A 17,972-nucleotide genomic window follows, 5' to 3' on the forward strand; every position below is an offset into this window, starting at 1 on the left:
AATTTCAAATTTGATTTCTTTGAAACCCCACAAATGCATGATTTTTTTTTAAACATACATTCTCATGTAAGGCTTCATAGCTCAGGGGTTAGAGTGAGTTCAAATCTCACTGGGGCCTACCAGTTCTTTATTGTTACAGCTACTAAAAATTAATTTGCATGACCATATGTAAAGTAGTTTCATCAAGTCGAAAGTAAAGAGATCTATTTCAATTTGTTCACATACTTTGATAGTCAATTTGGAGCATCACTTAAGACGTTCATTCTACTTTTCTGACTGTTTTCAATTGCATGTCTCATATCTTTATTGTTCAACCAATTCTATGCATGCCCCAAGCATAGCTATGCATCCAAACTCCTTGAGCTCATTGTTTACAACCTCTTCCTACCTATCTGTCCATTGCCTATCTGTCTCCTCTCAGGACTCTACCTCACCCCTCTTCCACTAATAGTATGTTTCCCGCAAGGTTCTTTTCTTTGTCCTCTCCTTTTCTTTTTGTATGCATCCTCTTTAGTTGAGCTCATTAGCTTTTTTTGACTGACAATATCATCTTTTTGCTGCTGATACTCAAATCTACCTTGTCTCCCCAGACTTTTACTCACTCGTATCTCTACCAGTCTATCAGCTATCTCTTCTTGGATGTCCCTGCGCTTTGTGAAACTAAACACGTCTAAGACTGACCTGATTATCTTACCACCCTCCACACTGCGTCATCTTCCACAACTGCATTATATATTGATGGCACTACAGACTTTTCTAGTTCTCCTTTCTCACTTTCTCCTCTCCCATTTACATCTATGACCTTATCTCCCTTTAAATTCCCACATTTTCTCATTACCACTCCTGCCAATTGCTTACTTTCTACCACTCATGCCTCCAAGACTCTTTACTGTTTTGTTTTTTGCAAATTTGTTTATGTGCTCTGTAATTGGACAACGCAGATCCCTTGTGGCAGTAAATACAGAATAATAATATTTCTTAAACACTCTCATTGGAAATATATCATAGAGTTTCATTTGAAAAAAGTGTACATTGGCATGAATTGCCAAAAAATGTACAATTTGCAATTGATTATGTTCCTCCAGTACACAGACACCATATATGTCTAAAAATTAATGCACCTCCTTGGCTCCATAGCTCAGGGGTTAGAGCACTGGTCTCGTAAACCAGGGGTCGTGAGTTCAAGTCTCACTGGGGCCTTCCAGTTCTTTATTGTTTCTTTTACAAAAACTTAATTTGCATGACAGCATGTACAGTGATCTTAATTTGCATGACAGTATATACAGTAGTCTTCTCAAGTCTCAAGTGAGAAGATCTATTTCAAGTTCAATGTGTGCATTTAGCATGGAGATTGCAAATGATTCAGAATCAGTCATTTGTAAACAGTGTCCATTGGGTCAAGGAGCTACAAATTAAAATCCAAAATTAAATTTCAAATTTGATTTCTTTGAAACCCCACAAATGCATGATTTTTTTTTAAACATACATTCTCATGTAAGGCTTCATAGCTCAGGGGTTAGAGCACTGGTCTTGTAAACCAGGGGTCGTGAGTTCAAATCTCACTGGGGCCTACCAGTTCTTTATTGTTACATCTACTAATACTTAATTTGCATGACAGCATGTACAGTGATCTTAATTTGCATGACAGTATATACAGTGGTCGTCTCAAGTGAGAAGATCTATTTCAAGTTCAATGTGTGCATTTAGCATGGAGATTGCAAATGATTCAGAATCGGCCATTTGTAAACAGTGTCCATTGGGTCAAAGAGCTACAAATTAAAATCAAAAATTAAATTTCAAATTTGATTTCTTTGAAACCCCACAAATGCATGATTTTTTTTAAACATACATTCTCATGTAAGGCTTCATAGCTCAGGGGTTAGAGTGAGTTCAAATCTCACTGGGGCCTACTAGTTCTTTATTGTTACAGCTACTAAAAATTAATTTGCATGACCATATGTAAAGTAGTTTCATCAAGTCGAAAGTAAAGAGATCTATTTCAATTTGTTCACATACTTTGATAGTCAATTTGGAGCATCACTTAAGACGTTCATTCTACTTTTCTGACTGTTTTCAATTGCATGTCTCATATCTTTATTGTTCAACCAATTCTATGCATGCCCCAAGCATAGCTATGCATCCAAACTCCTTGAGCTCATTGTTTACAACCTCTTCCTACCTATTTTTCCATTGCCTATCTGTCTCCTCTCAGGACTCTACCTCACCCCTCTTCCACTAATAGTATGTTTCCCGCAAGGTTCTTTTCTTTGTCCTCTCCTTTTCTTTTTGTATGCATCCTCTTTAGTTGAGCTCATTAGCTTTTTTGACTGACAATATCATCTTTTTGCTGCTGATACTCAAATCTACCTTGTCTCCCCAGACTTTTACTCACTCGTATCTCTACCAGTCTATCAGCTATCTCTTCTTGGATGTCCCTGCGCTTTGTGAAACTAAACACGTCTAAGACTGACCTGATTATCTTACCACCCTCCACACTGCGTCATCTTCCACAACTGCATTATATATTGATGGCACTACAGACTCTTCTAGTTCTCCTTTCTCACTTTCTCCTCTCCCATTTACATCTATGACCTTATCTCCCTTTAAATTCCCACATTTTCTCATTACCACTCCTGCTAATTGCTTACTTTCTACCACTCATGCCTCCAAGACTCTTTACTGTTTTGTTTTTTGCAAATTTGTTTATGTGCTCTGTAATTGGACAACGCAGATCCCTTGTGGCAGTAAATACAGAATAATAATATTTCTTAAACACTCTCATTGGAAATATATCATAGAGTTTCATTTGAAAAAAGTGTACATTGGCATGAATTGCCAAAAAATGTACAATTTGCAATTGATTATGTTCCTCCAGTACACAGACACCATATATGTCTAAAAATTAATGCACCTCCTTGGCTCCATAGCTCAGGGGTTAGAGCACTGGTCTCGTAAACCAGGGGTCGTGAGTTCAAGTCTCACTGGGGCCTTCAAGTTCTTTATTGTTTCTTTTACAAAAACTTAATTTGCATGACAGCATGTACAGTGATCTTAATTTGCATGACAGTATATACAGTAGTCTTCTCAAGTCTCAAGTGAGAAGATCGATTTCAAGTTCAATGTGTGCATTTAGCATGGAGATTGCAAATGATTCAGAATCAGTCATTTGTAAACAGTGTCCATTGGGTCAAGGAGCTACAAATTAAAATCCAAAATTAAATTTCAAATTTGATTTCTTTGAAACCCCACAAATGCATGATTTTTTTTTAAACATACATTCTCATATAAGGCTTCATAGCTCAGGGGTTAGAGCACTGGTCTTGTAAACCAGGGGTCGTGAGTTCAAATCTCACTGGGGCCTACCAGTTCTTTATTGTTACATCTACTAATACTTAATTTGCATGACAGCATGTACAGTGATCTTAATTTGCATGACAGTATATACAGTGGTCGTCTCAAGTGAGAAGATCTATTTCAAGTTCAATGTGTGCATTTAGCATGGAGATTGCAAATGATTCAGAATCGGCCATTTGTAAACAGTGTCCATTGGGTCAAAGAGCTACAAATTAAAATCAAAAATTAAATTTCAAATTTGATTTCTTTGAAACCCCACAAATGCATGATTTTTTTTAAACATACATTCTCATGTAAGGCTTCATAGCTCAGGGGTTAGAGTGAGTTCAAATCTCACTGGGGCCTACTAGTTCTTTATTGTTACAGCTACTAAAAATTAATTTGCATGACCATATGTAAAGTAGTTTCATCAAGTCGAAAGTAAAGAGATCTATTTCAATTTGTTCACATACTTTGATAGTCAATTTGGAGCATCACTTAAGACGTTCATTCTACTTTTCTGACTGTTTTCAATTGCATGTCTCATATCTTTATTGTTCAACCAATTCTATGCATGCCCCAAGCATAGCTATGCATCCAAACTCCTTGAGCTCATTGTTTACAACCTCTTCCTACCTATTTTTCCATTGCCTATCTGTCTCCTCTCAGGACTCTACCTCACCCCTCTTCCACTAATAGTATGTTTCCCGCAAGGTTCTTTTCTTTGTCCTCTCCTTTTCTTTTTGTATGCATCCTCTTTAGTTGAGCTCATTAGCTTTTTTGACTGACAATATCATCTTTTTGCTGCTGATACTCAAATCTACCTTGTCTCCCCAGACTTTTACTCACTCGTATCTCTACCAGTCTATCAGCTATCTCTTCTTGGATGTCCCTGCGCTTTGTGAAACTAAACACGTCTAAGACTGACCTGATTATCTTACCACCCTCCACACTGCGTCATCTTCCACAACTGCATTATATATTGATGGCACTACAGACTCTTCTAGTTCTCCTTTCTCACTTTCTCCTCTCCCATTTACATCTATGACCTTATCTCCCTTTAAATTCCCACATTTTCTCATTACCACTCCTGCCAATTGCTTACTTTCTACCACTCATGCCTCCAAGACTCTTTACTGTTTTGTTTTTTGCAAATTTGTTTATGTGCTCTGTAATTGGACAACGCAGATCCCTTGTGGCACTAAATACAGAATAATAATATTTCTTAAACACTCTCATTGGAAATATATCATAGAGTTTCATTTGAAAAAAGTGTACATTGGCATGAATTGCCAAAAAATGTACAATTTGCAATTGATTATGTTCCTCCAGTACACAGACACCATATATGTCTAGAAATTAATGCACCTCCATGGCTCCATAGCTCAGGGGTTAGAGCACTGGTCTCGTAAACCAGGGGTCGTGAGTTCAAGTCTCACTGGGGCCTACCAGTTCTTTATTGTTACATCTACTAATACTTAATTTGCATGACAGCATGTACAGTGATCTTAATTTGCATGACAGTATATACAGTGGTCGTCTCAAGTGAGAAGATCTATTTCAAGTTCAATGTGTGCATTTAGCATGGAGATTGCAAATGATTCAGAATCGGCCATTTGTAAACAGTGTCCATTGGGTCAAAGAGCTACAAATTAAAATCAAAAATTAAATTTCAAATTTGATTTCTTTGAAACCCCACAAATGCATGATTTTTTTTAAACATACATTCTCATGTAAGGCTTCATAGCTCAGGGGTTAGAGTGAGTTCAAATCTCACTGGGGCCTACTAGTTCTTTATTGTTACAGCTACTAAAAATTAATTTGCATGACCATATGTAAAGTAGTTTCATCAAGTCGAAAGTAAAGAGATCTATTTCAATTTGTTCACATACTTTGATAGTCAATTTGGAGCATCACTTAAGACGTTCATTCTACTTTTCTGACTGTTTTCAATTGCATGTCTCATATCTTTATTGTTCAACCAATTCTATGCATGCCCCAAGCATAGCTATGCATCCAAACTCCTTGAGCTCATTGTTTACAACCTCTTCCTACCTATTTTTCCATTGCCTATCTGTCTCCTCTCAGGACTCTACCTCACCCCTCTTCCACTAATAGTATGTTTCCCGCAAGGTTCTTTTCTTTGTCCTCTCCTTTTCTTTTTGTATGCATCCTCTTTAGTTGAGCTCATTAGCTTTTTTGACTGACAATATCATCTTTTTGCTGCTGATACTCAAATCTACCTTGTCTCCCCAGACTTTTACTCACTCGTATCTCTACCAGTCTATCAGCTATCTCTTCTTGGATGTCCCTGCGCTTTGTGAAACTAAACACGTCTAAGACTGACCTGATTATCTTACCACCCTCCACACTGCGTCATCTTCCACAACTGCATTATATATTGATGGCACTACAGACTCTTCTAGTTCTCCTTTCTCACTTTCTCCTCTCCCATTTACATCTATGACCTTATCTCCCTTTAAATTCCCACATTTTCTCATTACCACTCCTGCCAATTGCTTACTTTCTACCACTCATGCCTCCAAGACTCTTTACTGTTTTGTTTTTTGCAAATTTGTTTATGTGCTCTGTAATTGGACAACGCAGATCCCTTGTGGCACTAAATACAGAATAATAATATTTCTTAAACACTCTCATTGGAAATATATCATAGAGTTTCATTTGAAAAAAGTGTACATTGGCATGAATTGCCAAAAAATGTACAATTTGCAATTGATTATGTTCCTCCAGTACACAGACACCATATATGTCTAGAAATTAATGCACCTCCATGGCTCCATAGCTCAGGGGTTAGAGCACTGGTCTCGTAAACCAGGGGTCGTGAGTTCAAGTCTCACTGGGGCCTTCCAGTTCTTTATTGTTTCTTTTACAAAAACTTAATTTGCATGACAGCATGTACAGTGATCTTAATTTGCATGACAGTATATACAGTGGTCTTCTCAAGTCTCAAGTGAGAAGATCTATTTCAAGTTCAATGTGTGCATTTAGCATGGAGATTGCAAATGATTCAGAATCGGCCATTTGTAAACAGTGTCCATTGGGTCAAAGAGCTACAAATTAAAATCCAAAATTAAATTTCAAATTTGATTTCTTTGAAACCCCACAAATGCATGATTTTTTTTTAAACATACATTCTCATGTAAGGCTTCATAGCTCAGGGGTTAGAGCACTGGTCTTGTAAACCAGGGGTCGTGAGTTCAAATCTCACTGGGGCCTACCAGTTCTTTATTGTTACATCTACTAAAACTTAATTTGCATGACAGTATGTACAGTGATCTTAATTTGCATGACAGTATATACAGTGTTCTTCTCAAGTCTCAAGTGAGAAGATCTATTTCAAGTTCAATGTGTGCATTTAGCATGGAGATTGCAAATGATTCAGAATCGGCCATTTGTAAACAGTGTCCATTGGGTCAAAGAGCTACAAATTAAAATCAAAAATTAAGTTTCAAATTTGATTTCTTTGAAACCCCACAAATGCATGATTTTTTTTTAAACATACATTCTCATATAAGGCTTCATAGCTCAGGGGTTAGAGCACTGGTCTTGTAAACCAGGGGTCGTGAGTTCAAATCTCACTGGGGCCTACCAGTTCTTTATTGTTACATCTACTAAAACTTAATTTGCATGACAGCATGTACAGTGATCTTAATTTGCATGACAGTATATACAGTGGTCGTCTCAAGTGAGAAGATCTATTTCAAGTTCAATGTGTGCATTTAGCATGGAGATTGCAAATGATTCAGAATCGGCCATTTGTAAACAGTGTCCATTGGGTCAAAGAGCTACAAATTAAAATCAAAAATTAAGTTTCAAATTTGATTTCTTTGAAACCCCACAAATGCATGATTTTTTTTTAAACATACATTCTCATGTAAGGCTTCATAGCTCAGGGGTTAGAGCACTGGTCTTGTAAACCAGGGGTCGTGAGTTCAAATCTCACTGGGGCCTACCAGTTCTTTATTGTTACATCTACTAAAACTTAATTTGCATGACAGTATGTACAGTGATCTTAATTTGCATGACAGTATATACAGTGTTCTTCTCAAGTCTCAAGTGAGAAGATCTATTTCAAGTTCAATGTGTGCATTTAGCATGGAGATTGCAAATGATTCAGAATCGGCCATTTGTAAACAGTGTCCATTGGGTCAAAGAGCTACAAATTAAAATCAAAAATTAAGTTTCAAATTTGATTTCTTTGAAACCCCACAAATGCATGATTTTTTTTTAAACATACATTCTCATATAAGGCTTCATAGCTCAGGGGTTAGAGCACTGGTCTTGTAAACCAGGGGTCGTGAGTTCAAATCTCACTGGGGCCTACCAGTTCTTTATTGTTACATCTACTAAAACTTAATTTGCATGACAGCATGTACAGTGATCTTAATTTGCATGACAGTATATACAGTGGTCGTCTCAAGTGAGAAGATCTATTTCAAGTTCAATGTGTGCATTTAGCATGGAGATTGCAAATGATTCAGAATCGGCCATTTGTAAACAGTGTCCATTGGGTCAAAGAGCTACAAATTAAAATAAAAAATTAAGTTTCAAATTTGATTTCTTTGAAACCCCACAAATGCATGATTTTTTTTTAAACATACATTCTCATGTATGGCTTCATAGCTCAGGGGTTAGAGCACTGGTCTTGTAAACCAGGGGTCGTGAGTTCAAATCTCACTGGGGCCTACCAGTTCTTTATTGTTACATCTACTAAAACTTAATTTGCATGACAGTATGTACAGTGATCTTAATTTGCATGACAGTATATACAGTGTTCTTTTCAAGTCTCAAGTGAGAAGATCTATTTCAAGTTCAATGTGTGCATTTAGCATGGAGATTGCAAATGATTCAGAATCGGCCATTTGTAAACAGTGTCCATTGGGTCAAAGAGCTACAAATTAAAATCCAAAATTAAATTTCAAATTTGATTTCTTTGAAACCCCACAAATGCATGATTTTTTTTTTTACATACATTCTCATATAAGGCTTCATAGCTCAGGGGTTAGAGCACTGGTCTTGTAAACCAGGGGTCGTGAGTTCAAATCTCACTGGGGCCTACCAGTTCTTTATTGTTACATCTACTAAAACTTAATTTGCATGACAGCATGTACAGTGATCTTAATTTGCATGACAGTATATACAGTGGTCTTCTCAAGTCTCAAGTGAGAAGATCTATTTCAAGTTCAATGTGTGCATTTAGCATGGAGATTGCAAATGATTCAGAATCGGACATTTGTAAACAGTGTCCATTGGGTTAAAGAGCTACAAATTAAAATCAAAAATTAAATTTCAAATTTGATTTATTTGAAACCCCACAAATGCATGATTTTTTTTTAAACATACATTCTCATGTAAGGCTTCATAGCTCAGGGGTTAGAGTGAGTTCAAATCTCACTGGGGCCTACCAGTTCTTTATTGTTACAGCTACTAAAAATTAATTTGCATGACCATATGTAAAGTAGTTTCATCAAGTCGAAAGTAAAGAGATCTATTTCAATTTTGATGGCACTACAGACTCTTCTAGTTCTCCTTTCTCACTTTCTCCTCTCCCATTTACATCTATGACCTTATCTCCCTTTAAATTCCCACATTTTCTCATTACCACTCCTGCTAATTGCTTACTTTCTACCACTCATGCCTCCAAGACTCTTTACTGTTTTGTTTTTTGCAAATTTGTTTATGTGCTCTGTAATTGGACAACGCAGATCCCTTGTGGCAGTAAATACAGAATAATAATATTTCTTAAACACTCTCATTGGAAATATATCATAGAGTTTCATTTGAAAAAAGTGTACATTGGCATGAATTGCCAAAAAATGTACAATTTGCAATTGATTATGTTCCTCCAGTACACAGACACCATATATGTCTAAAAATTAATGCACCTCCTTGGCTCCATAGCTCAGGGGTTAGAGCACTGGTCTCGTAAACCAGGGGTCGTGAGTTCAAGTCTCACTGGGGCCTTCAAGTTCTTTATTGTTTCTTTTACAAAAACTTAATTTGCATGACAGCATGTACAGTGATCTTAATTTGCATGACAGTATATACAGTAGTCTTCTCAAGTCTCAAGTGAGAAGATCTATTTCAAGTTCAATGTGTGCATTTAGCATGGAGATTGCAAATGATTCAGAATCAGTCATTTGTAAACAGTGTCCATTGGGTCAAGGAGCTACAAATTAAAATCAAAAATTAAATTTCAAATTTGATTTATTTGAAACCCCACAAATGCATGATTTTTTTTTAAACATACATTCTCATGTAAGGCTTCATAGCTCAGGGGTTAGAGTGAGTTCAAATCTCACTGGGGCCTACCAGTTCTTTATTGTTACAGCTACTAAAAATTAATTTGCATGACCATATGTAAAGTAGTTTCATCAAGTCGAAAGTAAAGAGATCTATTTCAATTTTGATGGCACTACAGACTCTTCTAGTTCTCCTTTCTCACTTTCTCCTCTCCCATTTACATCTATGACCTTATCTCCCTTTAAATTCCCACATTTTCTCATTACCACTCCTGCTAATTGCTTACTTTCTACCACTCATGCCTCCAAGACTCTTTACTGTTTTGTTTTTTGCAAATTTGTTTATGTGCTCTGTAATTGGACAACGCAGATCCCTTGTGGCAGTAAATACAGAATAATAATATTTCTTAAACACTCTCATTGGAAATATATCATAGAGTTTCATTTGAAAAAAGTGTACATTGGCATGAATTGCCAAAAAATGTACAATTTGCAATTGATTATGTTCCTCCAGTACACAGACACCATATATGTCTAAAAATTAATGCACCTCCTTGGCTCCATAGCTCAGGGGTTAGAGCACTGGTCTCGTAAACCAGGGGTCGTGAGTTCAAGTCTCACTGGGGCCTTCAAGTTCTTTATTGTATCTTTTACAAAAACTTAATTTGCATGACAGCATGTACAGTGATCTTAATTTGCATGACAGTATATACAGTAGTCTTCTCAAGTCTCAAGTGAGAAGATCTATTTCAAGTTCAATGTGTGCATTTAGCATGGAGATTGCAAATGATTCAGAATCAGTCATTTGTAAACAGTGTCCATTGGGTCAAGGAGCTACAAATTAAAATCCAAAATTAAATTTCAAATTTGATTTCTTTGAAACCCCACAAATGCATGATTTTTTTTTAAACATACATTCTCATATAAGGCTTCATAGCTCAGGGGTTAGAGCACTGGTCTCGTAAACCAGGGGTCATGAGTTCAAGTCTCACTGGGGCCTTCAAGTTCTTTATTGTTTCTTTTACAAAAACTTAATTTGCATGACAGCATGTACAGTGATCTTAATTTGCATGACAGTATATACAGTAGTCTTCTCAAGTCTCAAGTGAGAAGATCTATTTCAAGTTCAATGTGTGCATTTAGCATGGAGATTGCAAATGATTCAGAATCGGCCATTTGTAAACAGTGTCCATTGGGTCAAAGAGCTACAAATTAAAATCAAAAATTAAATTTCAAATTTGATTTCTTTGAAACCCCACAAATGCATGATTTTTTTTAAACATACATTCTCATGTAAGGCTTCATAGCTCAGGGGTTAGAGTGAGTTCAAATCTCACTGGGGCCTACTAGTTCTTTATTGTTACAGCTACTAAAAATTAATTTGCATGACCATATGTAAAGTAGTTTCATCAAGTCGAAAGTAAAGAGATCTATTTCAATTTGTTCACATACTTTGATAGTCAATTTGGAGCATCACTTAAGACGTTCATTCTACTTTTCTGACTGTTTTCAATTGCATGTCTCATATCTTTATTGTTCAACCAATTCTATGCATGCCCCAAGCATAGCTATGCATCCAAACTCCTTGAGCTCATTGTTTACAACCTCTTCCTACCTATTTTTCCATTGCCTATCTGTCTCCTCTCAGGACTCTACCTCACCCCTCTTCCACTAATAGTATGTTTCCCGCAAGGTTCTTTTCTTTGTCCTCTCCTTTTCTTTTTGTATGCATCCTCTTTAGTTGAGCTCATTAGCTTTTTTGACTGACAATATCATCTTTTTGCTGCTGATACTCAAATCTACCTTGTCTCCCCAGACTTTTACTCACTCGTATCTCTACCAGTCTATCAGCTATCTCTTCTTGGATGTCCCTGCGCTTTGTGAAACTAAACACGTCTAAGACTGACCTGATTATCATACCACCCTCCACACTGCGTCATCTTCCACAACTGCATTATATATTGATGGCACTACAGACTCTTCTAGTTCTCCTTTCTCACTTTCTCCTCTCCCATTTACATCTATGACCTTATCTCCCTTTAAATTCCCACATTTTCTCATTACCACTCCTGCCAATTGCTTACTTTCTACCACTCATGCCTCCAAGACTCTTTACTGTTTTGTTTTTTGCAAATTTGTTTATGTGCTCTGTAATTGGACAACGCAGATCCCTTGTGGCACTAAATACAGAATAATAATATTTCTTAAACACTCTCATTGGAAATATATCATAGAGTTTCATTTGAAAAAAGTGTACATTGGCATGAATTGCCAAAAAATGTACAATTTGCAATTGATTATGTTCCTCCAGTACACAGACACCATATATGTCTAGAAATTAATGCACCTCCATGGCTCCATAGCTCAGGGGTTAGAGCACTGGTCTCGTAAACCAGGGGTCGTGAGTTCAAGTCTCACTGGGGCCTACCAGTTCTTTATTGTTACATCTACTAATACTTAATTTGCATGACAGCATGTACAGTGATCTTAATTTGCATGACAGTATATACAGTGGTCGTCTCAAGTGAGAAGATCTATTTCAAGTTCAATGTGTGCATTTAGCATGGAGATTGCAAATGATTCAGAATCGGCCATTTGTAAACAGTGTCCATTGGGTCAAAGAGCTACAAATTAAAATCAAAAATTAAATTTCAAATTTGATTTCTTTGAAACCCCACAAATGCATGATTTTTTTTAAACATACATTCTCATGTAAGGCTTCATAGCTCAGGGGTTAGAGTGAGTTCAAATCTCACTGGGGCCTACTAGTTCTTTATTGTTACAGCTACTAAAAATTAATTTGCATGACCATATGTAAAGTAGTTTCATCAAGTCGAAAGTAAAGAGATCTATTTCAATTTGTTCACATACTTTGATAGTCAATTTGGAGCATCACTTAAGACGTTCATTCTACTTTTCTGACTGTTTTCAATTGCATGTCTCATATCTTTATTGTTCAACCAATTCTATGCATGCCCCAAGCATAGCTATGCATCCAAACTCCTTGAGCTCATTGTTTACAACCTCTTCCTACCTATTTTTCCATTGCCTATCTGTCTCCTCTCAGGACTCTACCTCACCCCTCTTCCACTAATAGTATGTTTCCCGCAAGGTTCTTTTCTTTGTCCTCTCCTTTTCTTTTTGTATGCATCCTCTTTAGTTGAGCTCATTAGCTTTTTTGACTGACAATATCATCTTTTTGCTGCTGATACTCAAATCTACCTTGTCTCCCCAGACTTTTACTCACTCGTATCTCTACCAGTCTATCAGCTATCTCTTCTTGGATGTCCCTGCGCTTTGTGAAACTAAACACGTCTAAGACTGACCTGATTATCTTACCACCCTCCACACTGCGTCATCTTCCACAACTGCATTATATATTGATGGCACTACAGACTCTTCTAGTTCTCCTTTCTCACTTTCTCCTCTCCCATTTACATCTATGACCTTATCTCCCTTTAAATTCCCACATTTTCTCATTACCACTCCTGCCAATTGCTTACTTTCTACCACTCATGCCTCCAAGACTCTTTACTGTTTTGTTTTTTGCAAATTTGTTTATGTGCTCTGTAATTGGACAACGCAGATCCCTTGTGGCACTAAATACAGAATAATAATATTTCTTAAACACTCTCATTGGAAATATATCATAGAGTTTCATTTGAAAAAAGTGTACATTGGCATGAATTGCCAAAAAATGTACAATTTGCAATTGATTATGTTCCTCCAGTACACAGACACCATATATGTCTAGAAATTAATGCACCTCCATGGCTCCATAGCTCAGGGGTTAGAGCACTGGTCTCGTAAACCAGGGGTCGTGAGTTCAAGTCTCACTGGGGCCTTCCAGTCCTTTATTGTTTCTTTTACAAAAACTTAATTTGCATGACAGCATGTACAGTGATCTTAATTTGCATGACAGTATATACAGTGGTCTTCTCAAGTCTCAAGTGAGAAGATCTATTTCAAGTTCAATGTGTGCATTTAGCATGGAGATTGCAAATGATTCAGAATCGGCCATTTGTAAACAGTGTCCATTGGGTCAAAGAGCTACAAATTAAAATCCAAAATTAAATTTCAAATTTGATTTCTTTGAAACCCCACAAATGCATGATTTTTTTTAAACATACATTCTCATGTAAGGCTTCATAGCTCAGGGGTTAGAGTGAGTTCAAATCTCACTGGGGCCTACTAGTTCTTTATTGTTACAGCTACTAAAAATTAATTTGCATGACCATATGTAAAGTAGTTTCATCAAGTCGAAAGTAAAGAGATCTATTTCAATTTGTTCACATACTTTGATAGTCAATTTGGAGCATCACTTAAGACGTTCATTCTACTTTTCTGACTGTTTTCAATTGCATGTCTCATATCTTTATTGTTCAACCAATTCTATGCATGCCCCAAGCATAGCTATGCATCCAAACTCCTTGAGCTCATTGTTTACAACCTCTTCCTACCTATTTTTCCATTGCCTATCTGTCTCCTCTCAGGACTCTACCTCACCCCTCTTCCACTAATAGTATGTTTCCCGCAAGGTTCTTTTCTTTGTCCTCTCCTTTTCTTTTTGTATGCATCCTCTTTAGTTGAGCTCATTAGCTTTTTTGACTGACAATATCATCTTTTTGCTGCTGATACTCAAATCTACTTTGTCTCCCCAGACTTTTACTCACTCGTATCTCTACCAGTCTATCAGCTATCTCTTCTTGGATGTCCCTGCGCTTTGTGAAACTAAACACGTCTAAGACTGACCTGATTATCTTACCACCCTCCACACTGCGTCATCTTCCACAACTGCATTATATATTGATGGCACTACAGACTCTTCTAGTTCTCCTTTCTCACTTTCTCCTCTCCCATTTACATCTATGACCTTATCTCCCTTTAAATTCCCACATTTTCTCATTACCACTCCTGCCAATTGCTTACTTTCTACCACTCATGCCTCCAAGACTCTTTACTGTTTTGTTTTTTGCAAATTTGTTTATGTGCTCTGTAATTGGACAACGCAGATCCCTTGTGGCACTAAATACAGAATAATAATATTTCTTAAACACTCTCATTGGAAATATATCATAGAGTTTCATTTGAAAAAAGTGTACATTGGCATGAATTGCCAAAAAATGTACAATTTGCAATTGATTATGTTCCTCCAGTACACAGACACCATATATGTCTAGAAATTAATGCACCTCCATGGCTCCATAGCTCAGGGGTTAGAGCACTGGTCTCGTAAACCAGGGGTCGTGAGTTCAAGTCTCACTGGGGCCTTCCAGTTCTTTATTGTTTCTTTTACAAAAACTTAATTTGCATGACAGCATGTACAGTGATCTTAATTTGCATGACAGTATATACAGTGGTCTTCTCAAGTCTCAAGTGAGAAGATCTATTTCAAGTTCAATGTGTGCATTTAGCATGGAGATTGCAAATGATTCAGAATCGGCCATTTGTAAACAGTGTCCATTGGGTCAAAGAGCTACAAATTAAAATCCAAAATTAAATTTCAAATTTGATTTCTTTGAAACCCCACAAATGCATGATTTTTTTTTAAACATACATTCTCATGTAAGGCTTCATAGCTCAGGGGTTAGAGCACTGGTCTTGTAAACCAGGGGTCGTGAGTTCAAATCTCACTGGGGCCTACCAGTTCTTTATTGTTACATCTACTAAAACTTAATTTGCATGACAGTATGTACAGTGATCTTAATTTGCATGACAGTATATACAGTGTTCTTCTCAAGTCTCAAGTGAGAAGATCTATTTCAAGTTCAATGTGTGCATTTAGCATGGAGATTGCAAATGATTCAGAATCGGCCATTTGTAAACAGTGTCCATTGGGTCAAAGAGCTACAAATTAAAATCAAAAATTAAGTTTCAAATTTGATTTCTTTGAAACCCCACAAATGCATGATTTTTTTTTAAACATACATTCTCATATAAGGCTTCATAGCTCAGGGGTTAGAGCACTGGTCTTGTAAACCAGGGGTCGTGAGTTCAAATCTCACTGGGGCCTACCAGTTCTTTATTGTTACATCTACTAAAACTTAATTTGCATGACAGCATGTACAGTGATCTTAATTTGCATGACAGTATATACAGTGGTCGTCTCAAGTCTCAAGTGAGAAGATCTATTTCAAGTTCAATGTGTGCATTTAGCATGGAGATTGCAAATGATTCAGAATCGGCCATTTGTAAACAGTGTCCATTGGGTCAAAGAGCTACAAATTAAAATCAAAAATTAAGTTTCAAATTTGATTTCTTTGAAACCCCACAAATGCATGATTTTTTTTTAAACATACATTCTCATATAAGGCTTCATAGCTCAGGGGTTAGAGCACTGGTCTTGTAAACCCGGGGTCGTGAGTTCAAATCTCACTGGGGCCTACCAGTTCTTTATTGTTACATCTACTAAAACTTAATTTGCATGACAGCATGTACAGTGATCTTAATTTGCATGACAGTATATACAGTGGTCGTCTCAAGTGAGAAGATCTATTTCAAGTTTAATGTGTGCATTTAGCATGGAGATTGCAAATGATTCAGAATCGGCCATTTGTAAACAGTGTCCATTGGGTCAAAGAGCTACAAATTAAAATAAAAAATTAAATTTCAAATTTGATTTCTTTGAAACCCCACAAATGCATGATTTTTTTTGAAACATACATTCTCATGTAAGGCTTCATAGCTCAGGGGTTAGAGTGAGTTCAAATCTCACTGGGGCCTACCAGTTCTTTATTGTTACAGCTACTAAAAATTAATTTGCATGACCATATGTAAAGTAGTTTCATCAAGTCGAAAGTAAAGAGATCTATTTCAATTTGTTCACATACTTTGATAGTCAATTTGGAGCATCACTTAAGACGTTCATTCTACTTTTCTGACTGTTTTCAATTGCATGTCTCATATCTTTATTGTTCAACCAATTCTATGCATGCCCCAAGCATAGCTATGCATCCAAACTCCTTGAGCTCATTGTTTACAACCTCTTCCTACCTATTTTTCCATTGCCTATCTGTCTCCTCTCAGGACTCTACCTCACCCCTCTTCCACTAATAGTATGTTTCCCGCAAGGTTCTTTTCTTTGTCCTCTCCTTTTCTTTTTGTATGCATCCTCTTTAGTTGAGCTCATTAGCTTTTTTGACTGACAATATCATCTTTTTGCTGCTGATACTCAAATCTACCTTGTCTCCCCAGACTTTTACTCACTCGTATCTCTACCAGTCTATCAGCTATCTCTTCTTGGATGTCCCTGCGCTTTGTGAAACTAAACACGTCTAAGACTGACCTGATTATCTTACCACCCTCCACACTGCGTCATCTTCCACAACTGCGTTATATATTGATGGCACTACAGACTCTTCTAGTTCTCCTTTCTCACTTTCTCCTCTCCCATTTACATCTATGAGCTTATCTCCCTTTAAATTCCCACATTTTCTCATTACCACTCCTGCCAATTGCTTACTTTCTACCACTCATGCCTCCAAGACTCTTTACTGTTTTGTTTTTTGCAAATTTGTTTATGTGCTCTGTAATTGGACAACGCAGATCCCTTGTGGCACTAAATACAGAATAATAATATTTCTTAAACACTCTCATTGGAAATATATCATAGAGTTTCATTTGAAAAAAGTGTACATTGGCATGAATTGCCAAAAAATGTACAATTTGCAATTGATTATGTTCCTCCAGTACACAGACACCATATATGTCTAGAAATTAATGCACCTCCATGGCTCCATAGCTCAGGGGTTAGAGCACTGGTCTCGTAAACCAGGGGTCGTGAGTTCAAGTCTCACTGGGGCCTTCCAGTCCTTTATTGTTTCTTTTACAAAAACTTAATTTGCATGACAGCATGTACAGTGATCTTAATTTGCATGACAGTATATACAGTGGTCTTCTCAAGTCTCAAGTGAGAAGATCTATTTCAAGTTCAATGTGTGCATTTAGCATGGAGATTGCAAATGATTCAGAATCGGCCATTTGTAAACAGTGTCCATTGGGTCAAAGAGCTACAAATTAAAATCCAAAATTAAATTTCAAATTTGATTTCTTTGAAACCCCACAAATGCATGATTTTTTTTAAACATACATTCTCATGTAAGGCTTCATAGCTCAGGGATTAGAGTGAGTTCAAATCTCACTGGGGCCTACTAGTTCTTTATTGTTACAGCTACTAAAAATTAATTTGCATGACCATATGTAAAGTAGTTTCATCAAGTCGAAAGTAAAGAGATCTATTTCAATTTGTTCACATACTTTGATAGTCAATTTGGAGCATCACTTAAGACGTTCATTCTACTTTTCTGACTGTTTTCAATTGCATGTCTCATATCTTTATTGTTCAACCAATTCTATGCATGCCCCAAGCATAGCTAT

At 36.7% G+C, this 17,972-nt stretch overlaps 22 non-coding genes across 22 annotated transcripts; all 22 read left to right on the forward strand.

Annotated features, from left to right (window-relative positions):
- Positions 1 to 1,127: 1,127 nt before the first annotated feature.
- TRNAT-CGU (transfer RNA threonine (anticodon CGU)) lies at positions 1,128 to 1,200 on the forward strand. The gene has a single exon. It is a non-coding gene; the product is annotated as a tRNA-Thr (tRNA).
- A 298-nt stretch (positions 1,201 to 1,498) lies between these two features.
- Positions 1,499 to 1,571, forward strand: TRNAT-UGU (transfer RNA threonine (anticodon UGU)). Its single transcript has one exon. It is a non-coding gene; the product is annotated as a tRNA-Thr (tRNA).
- Positions 1,572 to 2,917: 1,346 nt separating this feature from the next.
- Positions 2,918 to 2,990, forward strand: TRNAT-CGU (transfer RNA threonine (anticodon CGU)). Its single transcript has one exon. It is a non-coding gene; the product is annotated as a tRNA-Thr (tRNA).
- A 298-nt stretch (positions 2,991 to 3,288) lies between these two features.
- Positions 3,289 to 3,361, forward strand: TRNAT-UGU (transfer RNA threonine (anticodon UGU)). The gene has a single exon. It is a non-coding gene; the product is annotated as a tRNA-Thr (tRNA).
- A 1,346-nt stretch (positions 3,362 to 4,707) lies between these two features.
- Positions 4,708 to 4,780, forward strand: TRNAT-CGU (transfer RNA threonine (anticodon CGU)). Its single transcript has one exon. It is a non-coding gene; the product is annotated as a tRNA-Thr (tRNA).
- Positions 4,781 to 6,126: 1,346 nt separating this feature from the next.
- Positions 6,127 to 6,199, forward strand: TRNAT-CGU (transfer RNA threonine (anticodon CGU)). The gene has a single exon. It is a non-coding gene; the product is annotated as a tRNA-Thr (tRNA).
- A 298-nt stretch (positions 6,200 to 6,497) lies between these two features.
- TRNAT-UGU (transfer RNA threonine (anticodon UGU)) lies at positions 6,498 to 6,570 on the forward strand. The gene has a single exon. It is a non-coding gene; the product is annotated as a tRNA-Thr (tRNA).
- A 298-nt stretch (positions 6,571 to 6,868) lies between these two features.
- On the forward strand, positions 6,869 to 6,941 carry TRNAT-UGU (transfer RNA threonine (anticodon UGU)). Its single transcript has one exon. It is a non-coding gene; the product is annotated as a tRNA-Thr (tRNA).
- Positions 6,942 to 7,232: 291 nt separating this feature from the next.
- On the forward strand, positions 7,233 to 7,305 carry TRNAT-UGU (transfer RNA threonine (anticodon UGU)). Its single transcript has one exon. It is a non-coding gene; the product is annotated as a tRNA-Thr (tRNA).
- Positions 7,306 to 7,603: 298 nt separating this feature from the next.
- TRNAT-UGU (transfer RNA threonine (anticodon UGU)) lies at positions 7,604 to 7,676 on the forward strand. The gene has a single exon. It is a non-coding gene; the product is annotated as a tRNA-Thr (tRNA).
- A 291-nt stretch (positions 7,677 to 7,967) lies between these two features.
- On the forward strand, positions 7,968 to 8,040 carry TRNAT-UGU (transfer RNA threonine (anticodon UGU)). Its single transcript has one exon. It is a non-coding gene; the product is annotated as a tRNA-Thr (tRNA).
- A 298-nt stretch (positions 8,041 to 8,338) lies between these two features.
- Positions 8,339 to 8,411, forward strand: TRNAT-UGU (transfer RNA threonine (anticodon UGU)). Its single transcript has one exon. It is a non-coding gene; the product is annotated as a tRNA-Thr (tRNA).
- An 834-nt stretch (positions 8,412 to 9,245) lies between these two features.
- TRNAT-CGU (transfer RNA threonine (anticodon CGU)) lies at positions 9,246 to 9,318 on the forward strand. Its single transcript has one exon. It is a non-coding gene; the product is annotated as a tRNA-Thr (tRNA).
- Positions 9,319 to 10,152: 834 nt separating this feature from the next.
- Positions 10,153 to 10,225, forward strand: TRNAT-CGU (transfer RNA threonine (anticodon CGU)). Its single transcript has one exon. It is a non-coding gene; the product is annotated as a tRNA-Thr (tRNA).
- Positions 10,226 to 10,523: 298 nt separating this feature from the next.
- TRNAT-CGU (transfer RNA threonine (anticodon CGU)) lies at positions 10,524 to 10,596 on the forward strand. The gene has a single exon. It is a non-coding gene; the product is annotated as a tRNA-Thr (tRNA).
- Positions 10,597 to 11,949: 1,353 nt separating this feature from the next.
- Positions 11,950 to 12,022, forward strand: TRNAT-CGU (transfer RNA threonine (anticodon CGU)). The gene has a single exon. It is a non-coding gene; the product is annotated as a tRNA-Thr (tRNA).
- Positions 12,023 to 13,368: 1,346 nt separating this feature from the next.
- On the forward strand, positions 13,369 to 13,441 carry TRNAT-CGU (transfer RNA threonine (anticodon CGU)). Its single transcript has one exon. It is a non-coding gene; the product is annotated as a tRNA-Thr (tRNA).
- Positions 13,442 to 14,794: 1,353 nt separating this feature from the next.
- TRNAT-CGU (transfer RNA threonine (anticodon CGU)) lies at positions 14,795 to 14,867 on the forward strand. Its single transcript has one exon. It is a non-coding gene; the product is annotated as a tRNA-Thr (tRNA).
- Positions 14,868 to 15,165: 298 nt separating this feature from the next.
- Positions 15,166 to 15,238, forward strand: TRNAT-UGU (transfer RNA threonine (anticodon UGU)). The gene has a single exon. It is a non-coding gene; the product is annotated as a tRNA-Thr (tRNA).
- Positions 15,239 to 15,536: 298 nt separating this feature from the next.
- On the forward strand, positions 15,537 to 15,609 carry TRNAT-UGU (transfer RNA threonine (anticodon UGU)). Its single transcript has one exon. It is a non-coding gene; the product is annotated as a tRNA-Thr (tRNA).
- Positions 15,610 to 15,907: 298 nt separating this feature from the next.
- On the forward strand, positions 15,908 to 15,980 carry TRNAT-UGU (transfer RNA threonine (anticodon UGU)). Its single transcript has one exon. It is a non-coding gene; the product is annotated as a tRNA-Thr (tRNA).
- A 1,347-nt stretch (positions 15,981 to 17,327) lies between these two features.
- Positions 17,328 to 17,400, forward strand: TRNAT-CGU (transfer RNA threonine (anticodon CGU)). The gene has a single exon. It is a non-coding gene; the product is annotated as a tRNA-Thr (tRNA).
- Positions 17,401 to 17,972: the final 572 nt, after the last annotated feature.

The sequence above is a fragment of the Crinia signifera genome, chromosome 11 (genome assembly GCF_055691185.1).
Source record: "Crinia signifera chromosome 11, ASM5569118v1, whole genome shotgun sequence".
NCBI lineage: Eukaryota > Metazoa > Chordata > Amphibia > Anura > Myobatrachidae > Crinia > Crinia signifera.